The sequence below is a fragment of the Passer domesticus genome, chromosome 1 (assembly GCF_036417665.1).
Source record: "Passer domesticus isolate bPasDom1 chromosome 1, bPasDom1.hap1, whole genome shotgun sequence".
NCBI lineage: Eukaryota > Metazoa > Chordata > Aves > Passeriformes > Passeridae > Passer > Passer domesticus.
Genome location: NC_087474.1, coordinates 3,512,120 through 3,530,855, shown reverse-complemented (window position 1 = coordinate 3,530,855; position 18,736 = coordinate 3,512,120). Strand labels below are relative to the sequence as shown.

The 18,736-nt window shown below is 47.9% G+C and overlaps 1 long non-coding RNA gene across 2 annotated transcripts in view; it reads right to left on the bottom strand.

The window, feature by feature from the left end:
* The window catches only part of LOC135286853 (uncharacterized), a 36,836-nt gene extending 22,788 nt beyond the window's left edge, over positions 1 to 14,048 (bottom strand). For both annotated transcript variants that reach the window (XR_010350857.1, XR_010350858.1), the window contains exon 1: positions 13,817 to 14,048. This is a non-coding gene — a long non-coding RNA (uncharacterized LOC135286853). The remainder of the gene's footprint in view (positions 1 to 13,816) is intronic.
* Between the last annotated feature and the right edge of the window lie 4,688 nt (positions 14,049 to 18,736).

Below are 18,736 nucleotides of genomic sequence, written 5' to 3'. Positions count from 1 at the left end.
TTCCATCCTGGCTGGAGCACTTTGCCTGTGCTCACTCTTCTCATTTCCAGTGTATCCACATGGACTTTATTCTTCACACTAAGACAGACTGAAAAAAACTTCAGTTTCTTCACTGCTGTCCCCTTGGCCTGCCACTAAATATTCTTCATCTAAGGGTATGCTCTTGAAAAGCATATAGATTCAAGTGCTGCCTCTCAGGGCTGCCATTTAGCTGAGATCTATGTGTTATTATTCATCCCTCCCTGGAAGCCAGTCCCACTCACCAGCGTGGCTGGATTCCCCTGTTACACATAACACCTGCCTTTTCCCTGGATGGAGGTGTTATTTATTGCCTCTTGCTTGGCTACAGCGAGGATAAAACCATCCCAGCAGTTCCCAGGCTGATCTGAGAGGTGCAGTGGCCTCGTTCCTCAGGACTCCAGCCTGAGCTGTGGCGAGCAGAGATGAGCTGTGAGCACAGACCATGCCAGGCTCACCAGCTTCTCCCAAACTCTCCAGCTTTTCCCAAACTCACCAGGCTTTCCCAGACTCACCAGCTTTTCCCAAACTCTCCAGCTTTTCCCAAACTCACCAGCTTTTCCCAGACTCACCAGGCGTTCCCAAACTCACCAGCTTTTCCCAGACCCACCAGGCTTTCCCAGACTCACCAGTTTTCCTGAGATTCACCCCTCACCCTGAGGGTAAGGCAAGGGCTGCTGGTGGTGATGGGATGGGCAGCAGTACCAGAGGGAATTTCTGCCATGGTCACTGACCACAGAGAGGGTGAGTGCTCAATCCTGTGCAGCAGTGCTTTGAATTTCACCAATGTCAACAATAAATTCACCCAACCCAGCTCAATTAATAAATTTCTGAATACATGCAGCAGAGTCTGCAAGATGTATGGACCAAGTGTCATGAACCCATCTCCCTTTGTCTCCCAGCTGTCTCCTTGGTACTTCTACCTACAGCAGGGGGAATATCAGCCAAACTGCAGGCAGTGACTCCCCAAGGACTTTGCTCTGTGGAGCTGTGTTGGCTTTCTAGGTGTCTGATAAGGAAGGCAGGAGCCTCCCTTGAAATGGAAAATGTAAGCCCCCTCCCTCCAAATTATTATAAATTTGAAATGAAGAGCCTCTCAGGCAAAGATCTGGGAGCAGGAATAACAGTTCTCTACTAGGAAAATTAAAAATACAAATGCAATAGTACAAACAAACAAAAACAAACAAACAAAACCAAACCAAACCAACCAACCAACCAAACAAAAAAAACCAAAACGAAAAAACCCACTGCCAGAGTCAGAATTTGACCTGGCACCCTGTGGGTCAGGGTGGTGGCACAGTCCCATCCCATGGGGGCTCAGCCCTCCTGCAGTGCCAGCTGTGCTTCTGCTGGAGCAGGGATCCTGCACAAGGCTGCAGTTTTCCTCTGCAGCTCCAGGGCTGCTGCAGATGGGCCTGCTCTTCCTCTGGGAATGCAGGGCAGGAGAAAGCTGCTCCTCTGGGAATGCAGTGGGCAAAGGCTGCTGTGCTGTTCCAGGCTCAGATTGTATCCAGGTAGGAATGCTTGGCTCCTGCCCTGGGCGGAGCATCTCCCCATGGGATGCTGGAATTTGATCAGCCCTGCAGGGACACTCAGCGGCCATGGACAGCAGAGATCTGCTGGAGGGAGGATTGGCTGTGGGAGAGATAAAGAAAACTGCCCCATGAACAGAGAGAACTGCCCCAGCTCTGACAGATGGCAATAGAATACACACCCCTGCCACATCTTTCAACCTAAGAGAGGGGCAAAGATCTTTCAGTGCAGGAGTAGGCAGGGCCAGCAGAGCATCCTTGTCTCAGCTGTGGGGTTAGAGCAGCCTCAGCCCTTCCTCTGCAGGCAAAGAAAAGGACTTGGGCACAGCCAAGGGCAGAGCAGCACTCCTGTTCAATTTAAACATCCTGTCACCTCCCCAGCCTCACCCAGGCCTCTTGCTGCCTTGCTACTCCCAGAAGCCTCGAACCACCCCAAAATTCTAAGTCAGACTTTACAGCATCTTGAGATTAACTGAGGAAATAACATTTTTTTGAAAAATAGGATACATGGGGTACTTTGTCTGGCTGGCTGCACTGTGTAGGGCTGGGCTGTGTGCTACTGTGGTGCTTTTCTGTTTTTCAGTGTTCCTTGCAGGGATAAGAGACTCATAAAATCATCTTAAAAACCAAAATGATGTGTCACACAGTTTTCAGCTTCAGGATCCATGGGCTCATTTAAATAAAAAAACCAAACAGATTGGGGCAGCTGGGGAAGCTGGAAAAGCAGACTCCAGATCGTACACAGGCTTGTTATCAAATGTCAGCACCACTAAAAGAGACCAGGGGAAGGAAAACCCAGGGAGAGGTAAATCCCTTTGCAGAGCTGAGAAATCCAAGGCTGCAGAGCCCGTTGTTCCCCTAGCATGTTGATTTGGGAGGAATACTTGGAGATTCAGTCGTTTTCCTGAGCAGGACGTCAGCTGCCTAATGCTTGTTAGTGCTAATGAAAATCATACAGCCCGAGCTGTGCTGCAGCCAGGAATTCCTCTAAGTGCTGCCATCTTCACTGTCATCTCAGGGAAGATGCAGCAGCAGAGCCTGAAATATTGAACTTTAAATCAGTGCCAGCTTTAAACAAAGCAAAGCCATTGCAGAGGATGCAGAGAGGTTTATTGGGCTGCCCTTGAATTTTATCCAGCTGGCTAGGGCAGGCCACAGTCACCTGCTTTTACAATGGTCCTAATAAAAATAAAAGTGCACAATTCTCCACTGTATTCCTAAGAAAACTCTGGGATGTCTGCAGGGGGAGAGCTCTCATCCTGCCACATGCCCATGAGGTCTTTGTCCCACCAGCCCCTACAGGGATGGTGACACACCACAGTGGGGGACAGTAAAGCTGGTGGAATCTCCCCCTTAAAATCATGACTCAAACTTTTACCCTGTCTTATCTGCCACGGGAAAGAAGCCAGGTTAAGGATTTGTTGGTCAGGGGTGTCCAGAGCACAAAGATCACCCATTTCCTCTGTGGTCTTGGCCAGTCCATTCACCTCTCAGCCTTAGCTTCCTTACTTTTAAAGTCTAGGCAGTAACAGCCTCTTAGAGGAAGGAAGTGTGAGGATTTGTATGTTAATATTTGTAAGACACTCGAGGGATAAGTTGAGGAGCTCCATAAAAATGTCTAGCAGCGATGAGTGATGATTTTTCTGGGCGTATCTTGAATCCAGCCCAGGCTGCTATTGTTCCCAGAGCACCTGTGGGCACCAAGCACGGGGAACACATTCCTCAGCTGCATGAGGATAGGGAAAATGGGAGGCAAAAGGAAAATATCACATTGCTCCAGTGGGTAAAGCCTTTACTCACAGCTATGTATATCAAATCTGCACTAAAATCCAGATTAATTCCCAAAGATTTTTTTCCATTTTTGGTTTATTTCTTCAATGTTTCCTTTGGTGGCCATGCTGGTAGCTGGCTGGATCTGATGTTTTCCCTACTTATTCCATGATTAGGGATCTCTGAAGTGCTGTGGCTCTCCTGACAGGTCTCAGCCACAGCTCTCATTTCATGCAGAAGTGGGGCTGAGAGCCCCTGCTTGGTCTGGTTGCTCTGTTGGAAACATGGGCTGAACAGCAAAGGTGTCAAGGGAGAGAAACCTGAACTTCCCATTCACGTAGCTGGGAAGGGAATTTATTCCAAAACATGCTATTTTAAGCCTTATTTCTGCTCTGAAAGAATAAGACCACTGTGAAAAAAGAAAAAGCTTTCATGGAAAAGTGGCTGCCTGTTGGTGGGCAGCAGAAAGTGATCCATGACTTTACTAATGAATAGGGTGGTGCTCAGGAAACAAAATTTGAAAGTGTTTTCCATTCTAGGAAAGCGCTGGAAAAGCCTGGCTCTTGCAATAAGACATGACTTCACTTGCTTTGCTGGGGTGATCTATTGCTTTGCAGAGCTGGACAGCCTTGCCTGTGGATGCAGCCACAAGTACAGAGCTGGGAGGAACTTCTCTGCTTGTCTTTCTGGATGAGTTGCCTTTTCATGCACTGATTAAATATGTAGCACTGTGGAAAGCCTGATTTTCTGCATGGCAGCCTGGAAGTCTTAGGCCCAGGGAATAAAAAGATAATTTATCAACGACACCTCTTTTACCTGGAGTGCTGGTGGAGGGATCAGCTCCTGGGTGTGATCGTGAGAGTTCAGGAGAAGCTGCAGAAATGCAGCAGGGCCAAAAGCAAAGCACAGGACCTTGGGATTTTGTCCATCTGTGATGAAAAACCCTGCTTGAGCAGCGAGGAGTGGAGAGGCTGTGGCTGCAGATGGCTTGCACAGGCACCTTTGCACTCCCTGCCTCCCCGATGGGCACAGGGATGCCAACAACCACGCAGTCATCTGCTCCTTTGCTGCCAGGGTGGCTTGGAACTGGTGTGAGAGCTCAGCCCTGGCGTGGTGACAGGGCAGCACAGCAATGGTGACACCATCCTCGAAAGAGAGAGCTGCTGAGGACATGGGAACTGCTATAAATAACCTGCTGCTCCGTTGTGGGCTGTGCAGCCTCAGGAAGATGGGCAGAAATTTGCCTCAGGCCAGCATCCTCAGACTCAGGGCTGTTCAGGCTTACCTGTTACAGGGCCAGGAGGCACAGGAGAGCAGGATTAGGCCAGAATGTTGATTTTTAAGGCTTGTGGAAGGTGGCTGTCAGGCCTTCCGTGTACATATTTGCACGATGCAGAGGCAAACACCAAACTAGCCGAAGCCCAGGGCAGCCCAGTGAGGAGTCCTGGAGGGTACAAGACAAGGTCTTCTTGCACTTCGAGGAGACAGCTTGTGGAAACAGATCTGCTCTGACAGAGGCTGGTTTCTGTAGCTGGGAAAAGAGTGTGAATCCCAAAGCAGAGGGCCCTCGATGAAGCACGGCTTGCTGCCAAGGAATCCTCCTCCCTCCCCCTCTCCCTCCTCTGAGGCTCTGACACTGGAAATGGTCCTGCTGATTAGACAGTGTCAGAGCTGCTGAGCCCGAAGCTGGAACATGGAGTACTGTTCTGATGCCCACGTTTTCAGGAGGAAGTTGAAAAATTGAGGAAGGTGCCAAAAACAGCCACAAAAATGATACACAGGCTGAAAGAAATGGCTGATGTGAGATTTGCACAGCTCGAGCTGTTTAGCTTATCAGGAAGAAGATGGAGAGGACATTGTAGCTCATAAGTACCCTCTCTTGAACAAAACCAAAGCAAAACCAGGTATTAAGTATGTCTTTAATCTATCAGAGAAGCTTCTATAGCAAGAAGTTGGTGCTGGAGTGCACAGCCAGTCAAACACCAGGCAGGAAAAAGAATTTGTGCATTCCCCTTAACTGTGAAGGTTAAAACCACTCTGGGGAGGGGACTGTGCTCCATCTCCTGGGATCCAGGCAGAGCATTTTCTCATCATGCCACCAGATCCTGGGTGCTGGACCTCATCTGGATGGGGTCTGCTGGATCCTGGAGCTCGGAGGAGAGAATACAATGATCCCTTCTGGCTCGGGGCTTTCTCATCATTCCCAGCAAGGCAGGAAGAAGGAGAGCAGATGTTCAGTGGCCACAACCCACACCACAGATTTACCACTCAAAGCAGGCTAGTTTCCTCTGACCAAAAATACCAGCCCAGGGCCTCATCAGCAGCTGCACACCCTGATGTTCAAAGGGCTGGTGCCCAAATGTGGTGGGGTGTGACCTTGAGTGTTCTTCTCCTTTGTGCAACGAGAGACTGCAAAAATCAGATGAGTCTTGGTCCTGCTGTGGGCAATCTCAGGTCAGACAGGCCCTTGACCCACCTGTGACAACCTTCTGTGGTGGGATTTCCAAGCTGGTGCCCCCACAGCAGGCTGTGCATGGAGAGCTGTTTGCTTTTGCTCCATGGCCAAAGCTGGGTTGAAAATAACTCCAGGCTTTGTGTGATGCAAACTCAGCAGCAGCCCCCAGAAATAGGCAGGACCCAGTGGCGTGGTTGCACATACCTCTGTGGGGCAGGGCTGGCCTAAAATAAGGGCTGACCAGAAGAAGAAAATGACCTACTGGAAACAGCCTGGCCCTGCTCTGCACAGGCCCTGTTTCCACCTGTGTAACGAGGTGTAAAACATTCCCCAGTCGAAACATTAACTTGTTTATATGCTGTCTCTGACTAGGTGTAAATACTTACTCAAGGCACGGACAAGGAAAAAAAAATAATAAAAAAAAAGAGCTTTAAATGCTTTAACATTCAAGAAAAGTACTGTGTGTACCAGGAGTTTCAGCGATCACTCTGGGAGAGCCAAGCGCCTGAGCAAATTAGCCTTGGATCTGAACAACCTTGCAAACGGCTGTCTGAGAGTGAGCAAATACCATGTTATTAAAGACAAATGAAAGTAGCAATTCAGCCGAAGAAGACAAAGAGTTTTGCTCATGTAGATGCTTAATAATTTTTTCCTGCGAGCGCTTCTGTGATCAGAGCTGATAAGAGCCAAGCCTCCTTTGCATTCATCGGCCCTCAAATGATTGTTTAGTGAAGGTCTGATGCAAATTGCACGTGTCACAGTCCCCACCGCTATCTGGAGCCCGTGATTCATTTCAGCCTGAAGATTATGGTGCAGTGTGAGGCTTGTTTGTTCAAGAAATGCTCCTGCTCTAACCTTCTCGGAGGGCTCCATTAAACACAGCGCTTCCCACTTCATCAAGAATGTGTCTCCTATTTCCAATAAACACAACAGCAAATTAGTTAGGGAGAGGGACCCAAAGAAAACAAACACGCTCGGAGCACAGACTGGAATTTCTGCAGCCTTTGAAGTTAGGGGGAGTTTTTGCAGCTGGGGAGCACAGCACCAGGCAAGGACCATCTCACATCACTGGGCTGGGCACCTGTGAAAGCCAAGGCCAAGGTGCTGTGCCAGGGCAGAGTTACTCCCCCCACGAGCCCAGATTGCTCTGGATGTAGCCAGAAGCCCATGAAAACTTGTGCAAATGTGTTCCATAGGGCTTTAGGGCCCTCTGGGGTACGATAAAAATTTTATTTCATGAGATAATAAAGAGGCAACTTACTGCCTCCTTCCCCTTCAGTGTGTTTTCCCCCTGCCAAGGGAATTATTTCTGTCCAGCTGAGTCCTAAAGCCTTCCTACCTCAGCACAGATAGGGTCTGGCTGTCATTACACAGAGCATCACCCCTGAAGCATTTGCCCACGCACAAAGATGCTGTGACTAGGCTGGTGTGGAGCAGGGCATCCAAAGCCCCCCGTGCTCCCAGGAGAGCTGTGCAGTCCTGGCTCCCAGGTGGGCTGCCTGGGAAGCCAGATGTGCCTGCCAGTGGTGGGGCTGAGGGCATCACACCAAGATCCCTGGGCGAGCCTGGAGGGCAGCACAGGCTGGGGGACTGGGCTCTACGAGTGGAGGCCTGGGGGACACCAGCTGTGGCCAGGCAAGTTCCTCCTCTGCTGCTGCTGCCATGAACGGCACCACCTTGTTCAGCAGGGGCTCTGTGGCCTTGGGAGAGCTCCCCAAGGCTGTTGTGTGGCTGTTCCCCCTCCTGCCTCCCTGACCCTGCACAAGTTGGCATCACGGGACCGGGTCTTGCCCTGGGTCCTGTGGGAGCTGCAGGAACAGGGGCTGCAGGCTTCGCTGACACTGCTCCTCTGCTGTCGCTGCTCAGAGCCTCCACATGGACCTGCTGCTGAGCCCTCACTCCCATCAGCCCTGAATTTCCAGTTGAAGCAATCCCTGCGTGGAGCATGCTGTGCTCTGGCTCTAGAGATAGCTAATCTTGCCCAGGACTCCTCCTAGCAACAAATATGTTTGTGCCCAAAGTGATAGTAAACACCAGAGGTGGAGTGAGAAGCATGCAGAGCCAGCAGAGCTGAGGGAAGGGGCTGCCTATCTTGAGCAGAGTAGTTGGCTTGGCTTCTCTTTTTTTAAGCTTGGGCTGAATTCATGGGGAGAACAAGACATCAGATATTTCCCTTTCCTTGTCTAAGTGCGTCAGATCTTTAGGTCTCCATCAGCTCTGCCAGAAGCAGCAGTGGCTGCCATGGCCAAGTGGGGAGTGTGGTGCATGCAGCAAGCACACAAAACTCCTCTCACCACTTCGCACACTGTCAGGATCCTGCACCTGTCAATCAATCCTAATTCTGCAGCTTTTTTTGATGTGGAAGGGTGATTCCAGAAGCTGGAATCACTCCTTTTTTATGTACCCTGGTTTGAGTATATGGCAATAATTGTTATATGTTTTCTTTATTACATATATTGAGATGTGGCCATCTGAAGCGCAAAGCTGTGATTTATGTTTCCAGCACAGCTGGATCCACAAAACAGAGAATGCAGCACATGCTGTCAAACTGCTCCCAAAGTCCAGCCTCGGAGCTCTGAGCTGATGAAGTTGTGGCCAATCCATCAAGATTAAAGAGGGTCAAGGTCAGATTTACACCCACTGGGTGCAATCAATACCCAGCTAAGACCATTGATTTCATGGCTGTTCAGCAGAGCAGGATCTCAGAGGCTTTGGAGTGGGCAGGTTCTCTCTTGCTCTCACTGCACCGAGTGACTCAGGGCTCTGGATCTTTATGGCAAAGCTGCTTTCCTTCAGCTTCTTTAGGAACTTCATCCCAGGAAGCATGGCGTCCCTGCCCATGGCAGGGCTTGGAAGTAGGTGATCTTTAGGGTTCCTTCCAACCCAAACCATTCTGTAATTCTGTGCAGAAATATAAACCAGACTCCAATGAGATGAACCCACAGGGTCTCTGGCCTTCCCCCAGCTTCTTCCCTGCCTGCCCTGCAATGATGACAGCAGCAAATCTCCATGAGGTTTTGTGGGCACCTGATCCTCTTCCACTGCTCACACCAGGCAGCCCAGCCCAGATCTTTTCTGCAAGGTTTGGCTGAGCCAGTTCAACTCATGACATTGGAAAAAACCCTATTCTTGTCTTTTTTCCTGGCAAAGTTAGTTTTCTCCCTGAAGCCACTCACAGTGGAGTCCAGCAGCCACGAGGGAAGAAGGAGGACAGCAGAGCTGGGAGTGAGGGAGAGGAGGGATGGGAGGAGAAGCAGGACCTTTGTCTCCTCCCTAGTCCCAGGTAATGGCACTTGTCAGTAATTTCTATCTGTGATCAACATGGGATTACTCACTCCAAGCTATTTTACCTCTTCAGGATGTGTGGAGAAGAGTTATTCTCTTGCCCCATTAATAAGAAACTCCCTTTGGCTGCTGCCATGCTGGCACTGCTCCTTGGGGCCAGATGGTTTTGTCCCAGCACAGAGCTGGCCCTGGCATTGCCACAGGTCTCAGCCATCACATTTCCCATGGGAGAGGACAGATTTCCATTCCTAACTCTGCTTCTCCCTGCCTTCAACCAGTGTCTCATGTAGATGCTGGGTGGTGGTGAGGAAAGAAGGGCAGAGCACCAAGCCTCCAACCCAGCAAGGAAAACCCTCTAACCAGCTCCAGGCTGCCTCCCATCTCCAACTGGAAAATCTGTTCACTGTACCTTCTCTTTTTTGATCATTAGACCTCCAGTTCCCATGACTTGCAGCTCAGACTCTGGTGATTCCCAGTCACAATTCCCCCCACCCCACCCAAGTGCCTCCTCCTCTGGATGTTTTGTCATTAAAAATCTCCCTAACTTTTGGCTAATTGGCAGGGGTTACGTGCATGCTTCAGGAAAGGAGTAAATCATTATAACCTCATGCCTCTGTAGTCAATTATGGATTGTTTTCCCAGCTCAGCTGATTTGGCAGGCGGCGGCGTTGCAGTAAAAAATGAAAGCCTTGAGCCAGCGTGCCTGACGTCTTTGCTCCAGAGCAGCTCAAACCAGAACCCTGCACTCAGCCCTCACCCCAGTCTGGGGAGGGATGATGTTGGATGTCAGCCTGTCCCAGGACAGGCAGAGTGGGCAAGTCTCTTACCCATTCCTTTGTTCCCTTTTTCCCAGGTTAGAGCAGCTCCTCCAACGCCACCAGGCTGTCTGCTCCAGCCCCTTCCCACCAAAAAGCAAATGTCTGAGGAACATCTGGGATTTGTGTTCACAAGGACTCTTGTTATCTCACATGCTCCAAGAATTATTTTACCAGAGCACTGCAATTTCTTGGCTAGACACCTCCAGTGATGGTGGAGGGGCACAAAACCCAGAGAACCAACAATGGAGTGAAGTGTCTGAGTGTCCCTTTGGCCACTGCCACTACACAGAAGCTGAACTATTTATTTACTCTTTAGAAACTTGAGAAAAACAAGGTATTTGTCCAAAAGGCAGGAGTGTGGAGCGCGTGCCAGGACATCACTAGGCAATGTCCAAGTGCTCTGTTTACCAGCCCACCACCTGCCAGGGCAGTGCTGATTGTGCAGCCGGTCAGGCAGTGACAGAGGGAAGCACTTTGGGAGGCTGCTCAAACCCAGGGCAGCCAGACAGAGCCTTCCTGACCATCTGCTGTGGGGCTGAGCGTGGTGCAGCACAGAGCTGCAGCTGCCCCTCTGGTGGGTGGGGATAAACCAGGATTTCCAGCCTGTTTTGCTCCATGACTTTCACAAGTCATTTTTTGCTTTCATGAGTCAATTTTTGCTTTCACATCACATCCTGAGAGTTGCCTGTGCTGGCAAACCACCCACCTTGCATTTCCCCCTCAGACCCCCATGGAAAGGGCTGGATCACATTTTGGGGCTTCCTGGGACAGGTCACCAAGGCAGTGCTGGGTCACCAGGTTGTCTCAGTGCCTCAGAAGAAGTTTCTGGGTGGGCTGGACCTGAGGCTGCGTGGTGAAACCTGAAGGACAGAATTCACAGCAGGTCTCAGAGGATTCTGTGATTGGCATCTGCCAGTTAAAATGGACACCTGGAAAATGTTTCCTAACCTGGGATCTGCTGCTGTTTTTGCTGATCTTATCAATGAAAACCTGAATTTTCTGCTTGACTGTGACAAAGGCGTATGTCCTTCACCCTACTTGAGGTTCAAGGTTTTCATGGACATAGAAGACCCAAGGGCTCCAGCCATTTGGCAGAATGCTAAAAGTGCCTCCAGCCCCTGGAAAAGGACCAAACCCAGGCCTCTGAGGCTGTTTGGGAGCAGACATTTGCTCCATACTAGGAGCAAAGAATTAAGTAGTTTGGTCCACTCGGCTTATCCAACAGAAAATTGCAAGGTATTGAATATCTTATATTGATATATCTGACAGTATCTGTACAGGGAACAGATTTTGGAGGACAGGCAGGCCTTGCTGGGCAGTGACCAGAGGGTGAGAGACAGAGCCAGAAAAAGCAGAAATTAAATATAATTTTTAACAGCAGATTAACCAGTGAAAGTGCTTCCTTACAACTGCACAGAAAGCCCTTTAATCACGTCTGCATGTTTTCCTGGCTGATAGACTGTCACTCAGCCAGAGGTGATGAGCCTTTTGAAGCATTCCCAGGGAAAAGGCCCTGAGCAGGAAGAGGTGAGGGGATGCAAAGAGCAGCTCCATCTGCAGCTCCTGCTCCCAGACATGGAGAAGAGCAGACCACTCTGGGTTGCCTCCACAGTCAATGAGCCCAGCATGGGTTTCTTCTCCTAAATCTATCACATAATTTAGGGCAGAAAAATCTCATCCTAGAAGTGTTTCTTTTTTTCATGAAGCTTAAAGTGAGTCTGGGGCACACGGCAGTTTGAGGGTACCTGAATTAAGGGAGGTGCATCCTGTCAGTGTCAGGAGCACGTGGCTCTGCCACAAGATGGGTTTTGTCCTCTCCTCCCCCTCAATTCCATCCTTCCTCTGAGGTTTTCAATCCCTCCTTCTGAAAGGCTTTGAAGAAAGTCTTCCTTTGCAAAGGCACTCGGTGAGGTCCCGAGCTCAGTTTGGGATTTTTCCTGTAGGACAGCAGTGTCCTAATAATATCCTTAGCACAAAGCACAGGGACACTTCAGGAGGAAAGGAACACAAAGTTCTGCTCTTATTCAAACACTTCTGAACTGCAGAGCCAGTTTTTTTACCAAATCTTTTTTTAGGGAAAAAAAGAAATTCAGCTATCCAGAAACGCCATGCAGATTTGCGTCAGCTTTTGTTGGATTGTTTAAAATAACATTTCTATTTTTTTTTAAAGAGTCTGTAGGAATTATGTTCAATAAAATCTGATATTTGCCTTTCAGGATTACAAAATCAAGAAAAAAATTTCAATTACAATTAGTTTCTTGGTTTTAGTGTCTTCCTAATTCTACCTTTTACAAGTGTTTCAAATCTTTCCAAGTGAAAAGAGCTCCCTTAGTTCCCAGCTAAAAGAAATGCTTTCTTCAGCAAGTTTTTTTTTCCTTATTAATTGATTGATTCTCTTCAAGTTTTTCTGAGAATTGCATTTCTGGTTAGCTTAAATCTGAACTTTCAGTGAACTATACCAGTCACTGAGCTGCTTTATCAGCTTAATTAGTTAACGAAGTGCTTGTTATCAGGTTTCTTTGACCCAAATTCCTCACACCTAGAAATGTAAATAACCCTCCCCTCCAAAATAATTCCTGAAAAAAAATTCACATCAACTGATTCACTTTAAACACACCTATTGGCTTATATTTCTTGGCCAATTAATATTGATTTATTTCAGGCAGTAATTAACCACTCTGTGAGTAAGGGATGTTTTATTTTTTTGTCTGTGACAATATGCAGTTATAAAGAGGGATCGATACTGATCCAGCCAAACCACACTGCGCTGAGAAATTGCTGCTGTTTGCATTTATTATTTATGCTGTTTTGGAGGTATCCGAGTGCTCTGTTGATTTAAAAGTGATAAAAGATCCAGTTAATTTATGGATTTTGGCGCACTTCCTCTCCCTGCAGAGCACGTGTGCACTCATCCCAGTGGTGAGCACAGCCCAGTCCTGCTCCTGCCCCTGATTTCCTGACCTGCTCTGATTTCCAGGGCAAACTCTGCTGGGCTGAACTCAATGATCTCAGAGGCCTTTTCCAACCCTGATGATTTTACCATTCCACGAATTTAAACCACTCCATTTTCCCCACCTCAGCATCTGCCACCAGCCTGCCCTGCAACAGCAGCACTCAAAAATCAGCTTTGGGAGGCTTGGAGCTGGTGTGGCTGTAGTTTCTCTGCCCTGGTTCCACTATATCTGGGTGACACTGGAGTGCAAGAGCTCTGCTCACCCCTGCACCTCAGTAAAACCAAGCAGGCAAGCACCATATATCCTAAAAAACCCCATATAACCCAGAGGGCAGAGCTGTGCATCCTACAGGAGCCTCTATAACCCAGCAGGAGAGCACCATCTATCCTGAAAAAAGCCCACATAAGCTATGAGGAAAGCACCATATAACCTAAAAAGAGCCCTTCTGATGAGCCAAGGTACACAGTACTTTTTCCACTCCATTTTCTACATCCCTGAGTTTTCTGCAGGGTCCAGATTACAGCAACTGCTGCTGTCAGGGAGCTCCTCTCTCCAAAGGAGATCTCCAAAGTAACTCCATATTATCTTCAGTGATAAAATACTCTTTTTTTTTCTTTCCTTTTCTTTAAACACAGTAGCTGGATGTTCTAATCAGATGGTATCAGGTGATTTAAGGTTGTATTTTCATTTTTTTAAAAGACCCTCACATTATTTATTTATGGTGTTTTTGCTGCCTATTCCAGCCAGGAAAGATTTTGCCTGAGGGTTGGTACAATAGCCTGCACAGTGTCTCACAAGCAGGCAAATACAATAAGCAGGCAGACACAAGAGTAAACTCTTGCCACATATTTTTCTCCTCATATTTTAGTGTTGTGGGATTAGAGTGTTTATGTTAGATTTGCTCTCTGTTATTTTCTTCTCTGTGTATGGTGACTGGAGAGCTGCAGTGTGACTCAAGCACAAAATACATCCTTTAAAACTTACCTTTCACCCATGGCTTCATGCAGTGCTCAAAATCCCCAGCTCCTGGAACCTGGTGATTATTTACCAGTTTAAGAACTTTTTTTTCCTTCTTAAATGAAAAAAAAAAAAAAAAAAAGTTTTTCTCCCTCGTGACCGGAGCAAGCTGCTTGAAAGAAACTCATCTGTGAAAACAACTAACACGCATGGTCTTTAAAACCCTGTGGTTTTTTTCCAAATCCAGTCTCATGATTTTTCTGTGTTGGCTGTGGGGAGGGAGATCTGCCTCGTGATCCTGGGCTCTCCTCAGTGGCACTGTCACGATTGTCACGTGTGGGAACGTGCAGCTCCAGCACAAAGCACCAGTGCAGCACCCCTTGTCTCCCCCACAGGGCTGGGGTGAGCCAGGAATCCCCAGGGCATTCTTGGCACATCCAGGGGGATCCACAGCACGGGTCAGCCTGGTCATGGGGTCATAGGGTCAGCCACCTATGGAAGCCAAGGCATGGCTCACCAGGAGTTTGAGTTAAATGATGGATTTTTGGCACTTGGCAAGTTGTATGTGTTCAATATGTTTAATTAACACTCCTCTATTCATCTGGGATAATTATATCAATATCAGAGTTAATTACGAGTAATATTTATAGTGTTGCAGTGAGCTATGTGTGCTTTTAGATATAATACGAAGTAATTCTTAATTTACCAGAAATGCAGAAGGGAAAAAAATAAAAAAAGAAACTTGACAGTGATCTAATAGTTATGAACCAAATATGTCTAAAAATACATCCAGAAATTGGAATTGTTGTATGGAGGAAACATCAACATAATGACACTTTTTCTTAAAAATATCAGAAAACTCTCAGAATAGCTGAACTTTTTGCAAGTAAATGTGGGAGGGCTGAAGTGAGACATTCCAGAGCTTGGGGGTTTGCCTCAGTTTACAGAGGTGGGGAGTGAACAGAATTTTGAAGGAGGGAGCAGTGAAAAACTGTATGAAATTCCTCAAACAAAGGAAATGTTTCTGAGCGCCTCAAGCTGCATCGAGGCAAGAGAAAAGTTTTCCATGGATGAGTTCTGCTAAAACTGTAAAGGCCTTGCAGGTGACTTGGATCCCTGCAAAGCCTCCCAGTCTGATGGCAAATTTTGTGTGTCCAGATGTCTTGGTTTGCAAAGACAGGTGTCTGCTAAGGAAGGCAGGAGACTCCCCTGGAATGGAAAATGTAGAGCCCCTGACTCTGAATTATTATAATTTTGAAATTAAGGGGCTCTCAGGCAAAAATGTGGCAGCAGGAATAACAGTTCTTTACTAGGAAAGAAAAAAACAAAAAACAAAAACCCCAAAAACAATGCAGTGATACAGAACACCACAGCCAGAGTCAGAATGTGACCTGTCCCCCTGTGTGTCAGGGTGGTGGCACAGTCCCATCCCATGGGGGCTCAGCCCTCCTGCAGTGCCAGCTGTTCTTCTGCTGGAGCAGGGATCCTGCACAAGGCTGCAGTTTTCCTCTGCAGCTCCAGGGCTGCTGCAGATGGGCCTGCTCTTCCTCTGGGAATGCAGGGCAGGAGAAAGCTGCTCCTCTGGGAATGCAGTGGGCAAAGGCTGCTGTGCTCTTCCAGGCTCAGATTGTATCCAGGTAGGAATGCTTGGCTCCTGCCCTGGGCGGAGCATCTCCCCATGGGATGCTGGAATTTGATCAGCCCTGCAGGGACACTCAGTGGCCATGGACAGCAGAGATCTGCTGGAGGGAGGATTGGCTGTGGGAGAGATAAAGAAAACTGCCCCACGAACAGAGAGAACTGCCCCAGCTCTGACAGATGGAAATAAAATACACACACCCATTTCCAGCCTAAGACACCAGACAAGATCCACCTCCACCCAGCGTGCAGGTCCCTCCTGTGATGGTGACACAGTGCCCTTGGCCAACCTGCTCTTCATGTGTTGAGCTCTCTGTCCCCTCAGTGCCACAGCAGTGCCACCACCCCCTCTCCATCTACCAACCCTGGGTATCCCAGGATACCCTGTCTGGGCATCCCAGCCCAGGAAAACCCAGGTTTGTCCCTGGAGAGCAGAGGAGAACTCAGGGGATGCAGCACCCAAGGCTTGCAGCTTGGGAGCAAAAGGTCAATCCCTTCCCCACGGAGAGATTTGATGGAGCAAAATTTTCAGTGGAAAAAGTTTAGGAAATAAGAGCTTTGAAGTCAGTGGGAGTGATTTACACCATCATGTGGCCTTACTTGTAATCCAAACAGCATGAAAAATAGATATCTGGAGTGGCTTGGTTGCTTTTTTAAAAGGCAGATGAACTGTTATTACTGGAAAAAGGGAACAAAGGTTCAGGGACACAAGGACATCTTCAGCCTTCAAAGTCTGAAACATTTCTTTAATTTCTTCAGCTGTTGCAGATAAATAATTCCAATGTTTAAGACATTCAAGTATGCAACATTTAAATAATACCATGTCAGTTTTAAATAAACCTATGTACAGTATATATTTTATTTTATCAGAAACCAAACATTCCTTATTAAAAAAAGAAAAAAAAGCACACCCACACAGACACCAAGGTACAAGTTGTCCATGTTTTCCTTCTGCATCAAAGAGCTTTGAAAACTTTGGGATCCAGGCCTGGGCGTGTCCATCATCAATCTCCTTTGAAGCTCTTGAGGACTGAGGACACCTGAATTCTTGCAGGAAAAGTCTCTGAAAATTTCTGGACCTCAATTACAGAAGGAAAATTGAATGAGTTAGGAGTACTCAATCACTGGGTCACTTTGTGCTTTGTTGAAATGAAGAAAAAAAAAAGAAAGACAGAAAATCTGGGGGAATTGTTTTTATTGTTATCTCCTGTCTTCAAAATGCTGTAGCAATAACAAAAGCATCCTCCAGCACACAAAAGAGAAGAAATAAAGGTTAAAGCTGGGTGGAACTTCATAATTTTTTTAAAAAATCTTTTTACTTTAATTGCCAGTTGTGATGGCAGGGAAAAAAATATGTAAAAAGCAAGAATAGCTAAAAATAGGTCAGATAAAAGGCAGTATATCTAGCCATAAATTATCCAGAGCCCAATAAAAGCTCTGTGAATGAGACAGTGGAATGTGTGGGGGCATGAAGACATAATGATATTAAATTAGAGCTTGCCTTCCAAACTGAAGAGGGCTGTGAATTACTCTCATTTAAGAGCCTTGCAGTAATCGATAGCGGCTTTCGCTGCCTGTGGACAGAATCTCATAAATCCCCTTTTATTTTGAGTGGCTGTGTAGGAGGAGCAGACCACGGATGCTTCAGGAAAGGCAGGAGGAGTCCCCAGGTGACCACTGCAGTGCCCGGGCTCTCCATTCCAGTCCGGATCCACTCCCCCTTTCCACCCCCGCTCCCGGAGGTGCTAAACTGCATGTGCTAATTGCTGTGCCATCCCACTGCAGAGGGAAAAGTGCCCAGCTGGGCTCCCTTTGGAGGAATTAGAGCTCCTTGGAATCCTCTGCCCGCACCGTGTGCTCCCTGCGGCTGGAAAACATCCCTGTAATGAAACATCCACTCCAATGCTCTCCTGGTGCTCAGACCAGGGCAGTCCTAGCACAGTTTCCCTGCACATAATTAGGTGACCTTCCTCTGAGTGCCCAAAGAATCCAAATTATTTCTGTCTGCATCCAGCTGACTTTGCCAGAGCACCTTCTCATGAGCCCCATCCTTTTCCACACAGGTGCTGCTTGAACACAGGTACAATTTCCAGGCTTAGAAGTTCCCCCTGTTCTCAAACTTGCCAAGAAGTGCTGGTGTCCTGATTTTTAGGGTGGGTTACAGCAGTGAGAGAGGTGTCTGTGGGGCACTGAAGGCCTGCAGAACCCATCATTCCATAGCCAAGGCTTACTACAGGCCACAAAACTCTTCCTAACCCCCTCTTCACACACCGAAGACCAAAAATAAAAGTAAAATGTGTCACAGGAGGCGAGGAAGACACACAGGGGCTGTAAGCCATAGATTTATTGGATTTCTAAGGTTGGAAAAGACCTCCAAGATCATCAGGTCTGACCATTAGTCCAGCACCACCCTGCTCACCACAAAATCGTGTCCCCAGGTGCCACATCCACACAGCTTTGGAACATTTCCAGGGATGGTGATTCCACCACTTTCCTGGACAGCCTGTTCCAAGGCCTGGCCGCCCTTTCAGTGAAGAAATATTTTCTTATATCTGATCTAAACCTCCCCTGGCACCACTTGAGCCCCAGAGGGGCTCATTAAAGGCCTCCCAGAGGGAGCTGGAGAATGAGCCATGCCTCCTACTATGGAAAAAGGTGACAAATGCCAGCAATCCCAATAAAGCCCCAGGATGAGCCAAGCTTCACTGCCTTCCTGGGATATTTGCATTGCCTCAAATGTGTGTTAATGATTAACAGGAATCTGCTTCCAGGGCCCTTACCTTGGGCATGTGCTCCTCTTCCTGGTGGGTTTAGGAAACGAGCCCTCAGCACAGATGGACATGACCCTGGAAGGCACAGATGGACATGATCCTTGCAGGGGATGAGTAAGGAAAGGGCTCGACTTGGCCATGAGAAGGAAAACAAACACTTGCTTTTGGCAATGGCAGTGGGCAAAGGAGTTATCAGGAGCCTTATCAGGATCTCGGGAAGGAAATTGCCGTGCCCAACATCCCCTGTCCAGCCGGGGTTTTCTCAGCCCTCAGTGTGAGAAAGCAGAGGCCCACGGTTATCTGCATTCCTCTCATTCCACCAACAAAGTCTCCCTGCGGTTCATTTCCTCCAGAAAGGTATTAGGGAATATTAAGGGGATAGGAATCTGCTCATTAAGGACACGTCCGGCAGATCCCTCGCTGCAGAGGAAAGACTGCAGGGCTTAATTTACCCAATTGTTGATGATTGATTAGCAAGGCCATTTTAAAATGCTTTTGATCCCCAAGTCCGCTCATTACAAGCATGGCTAGGGCTGAA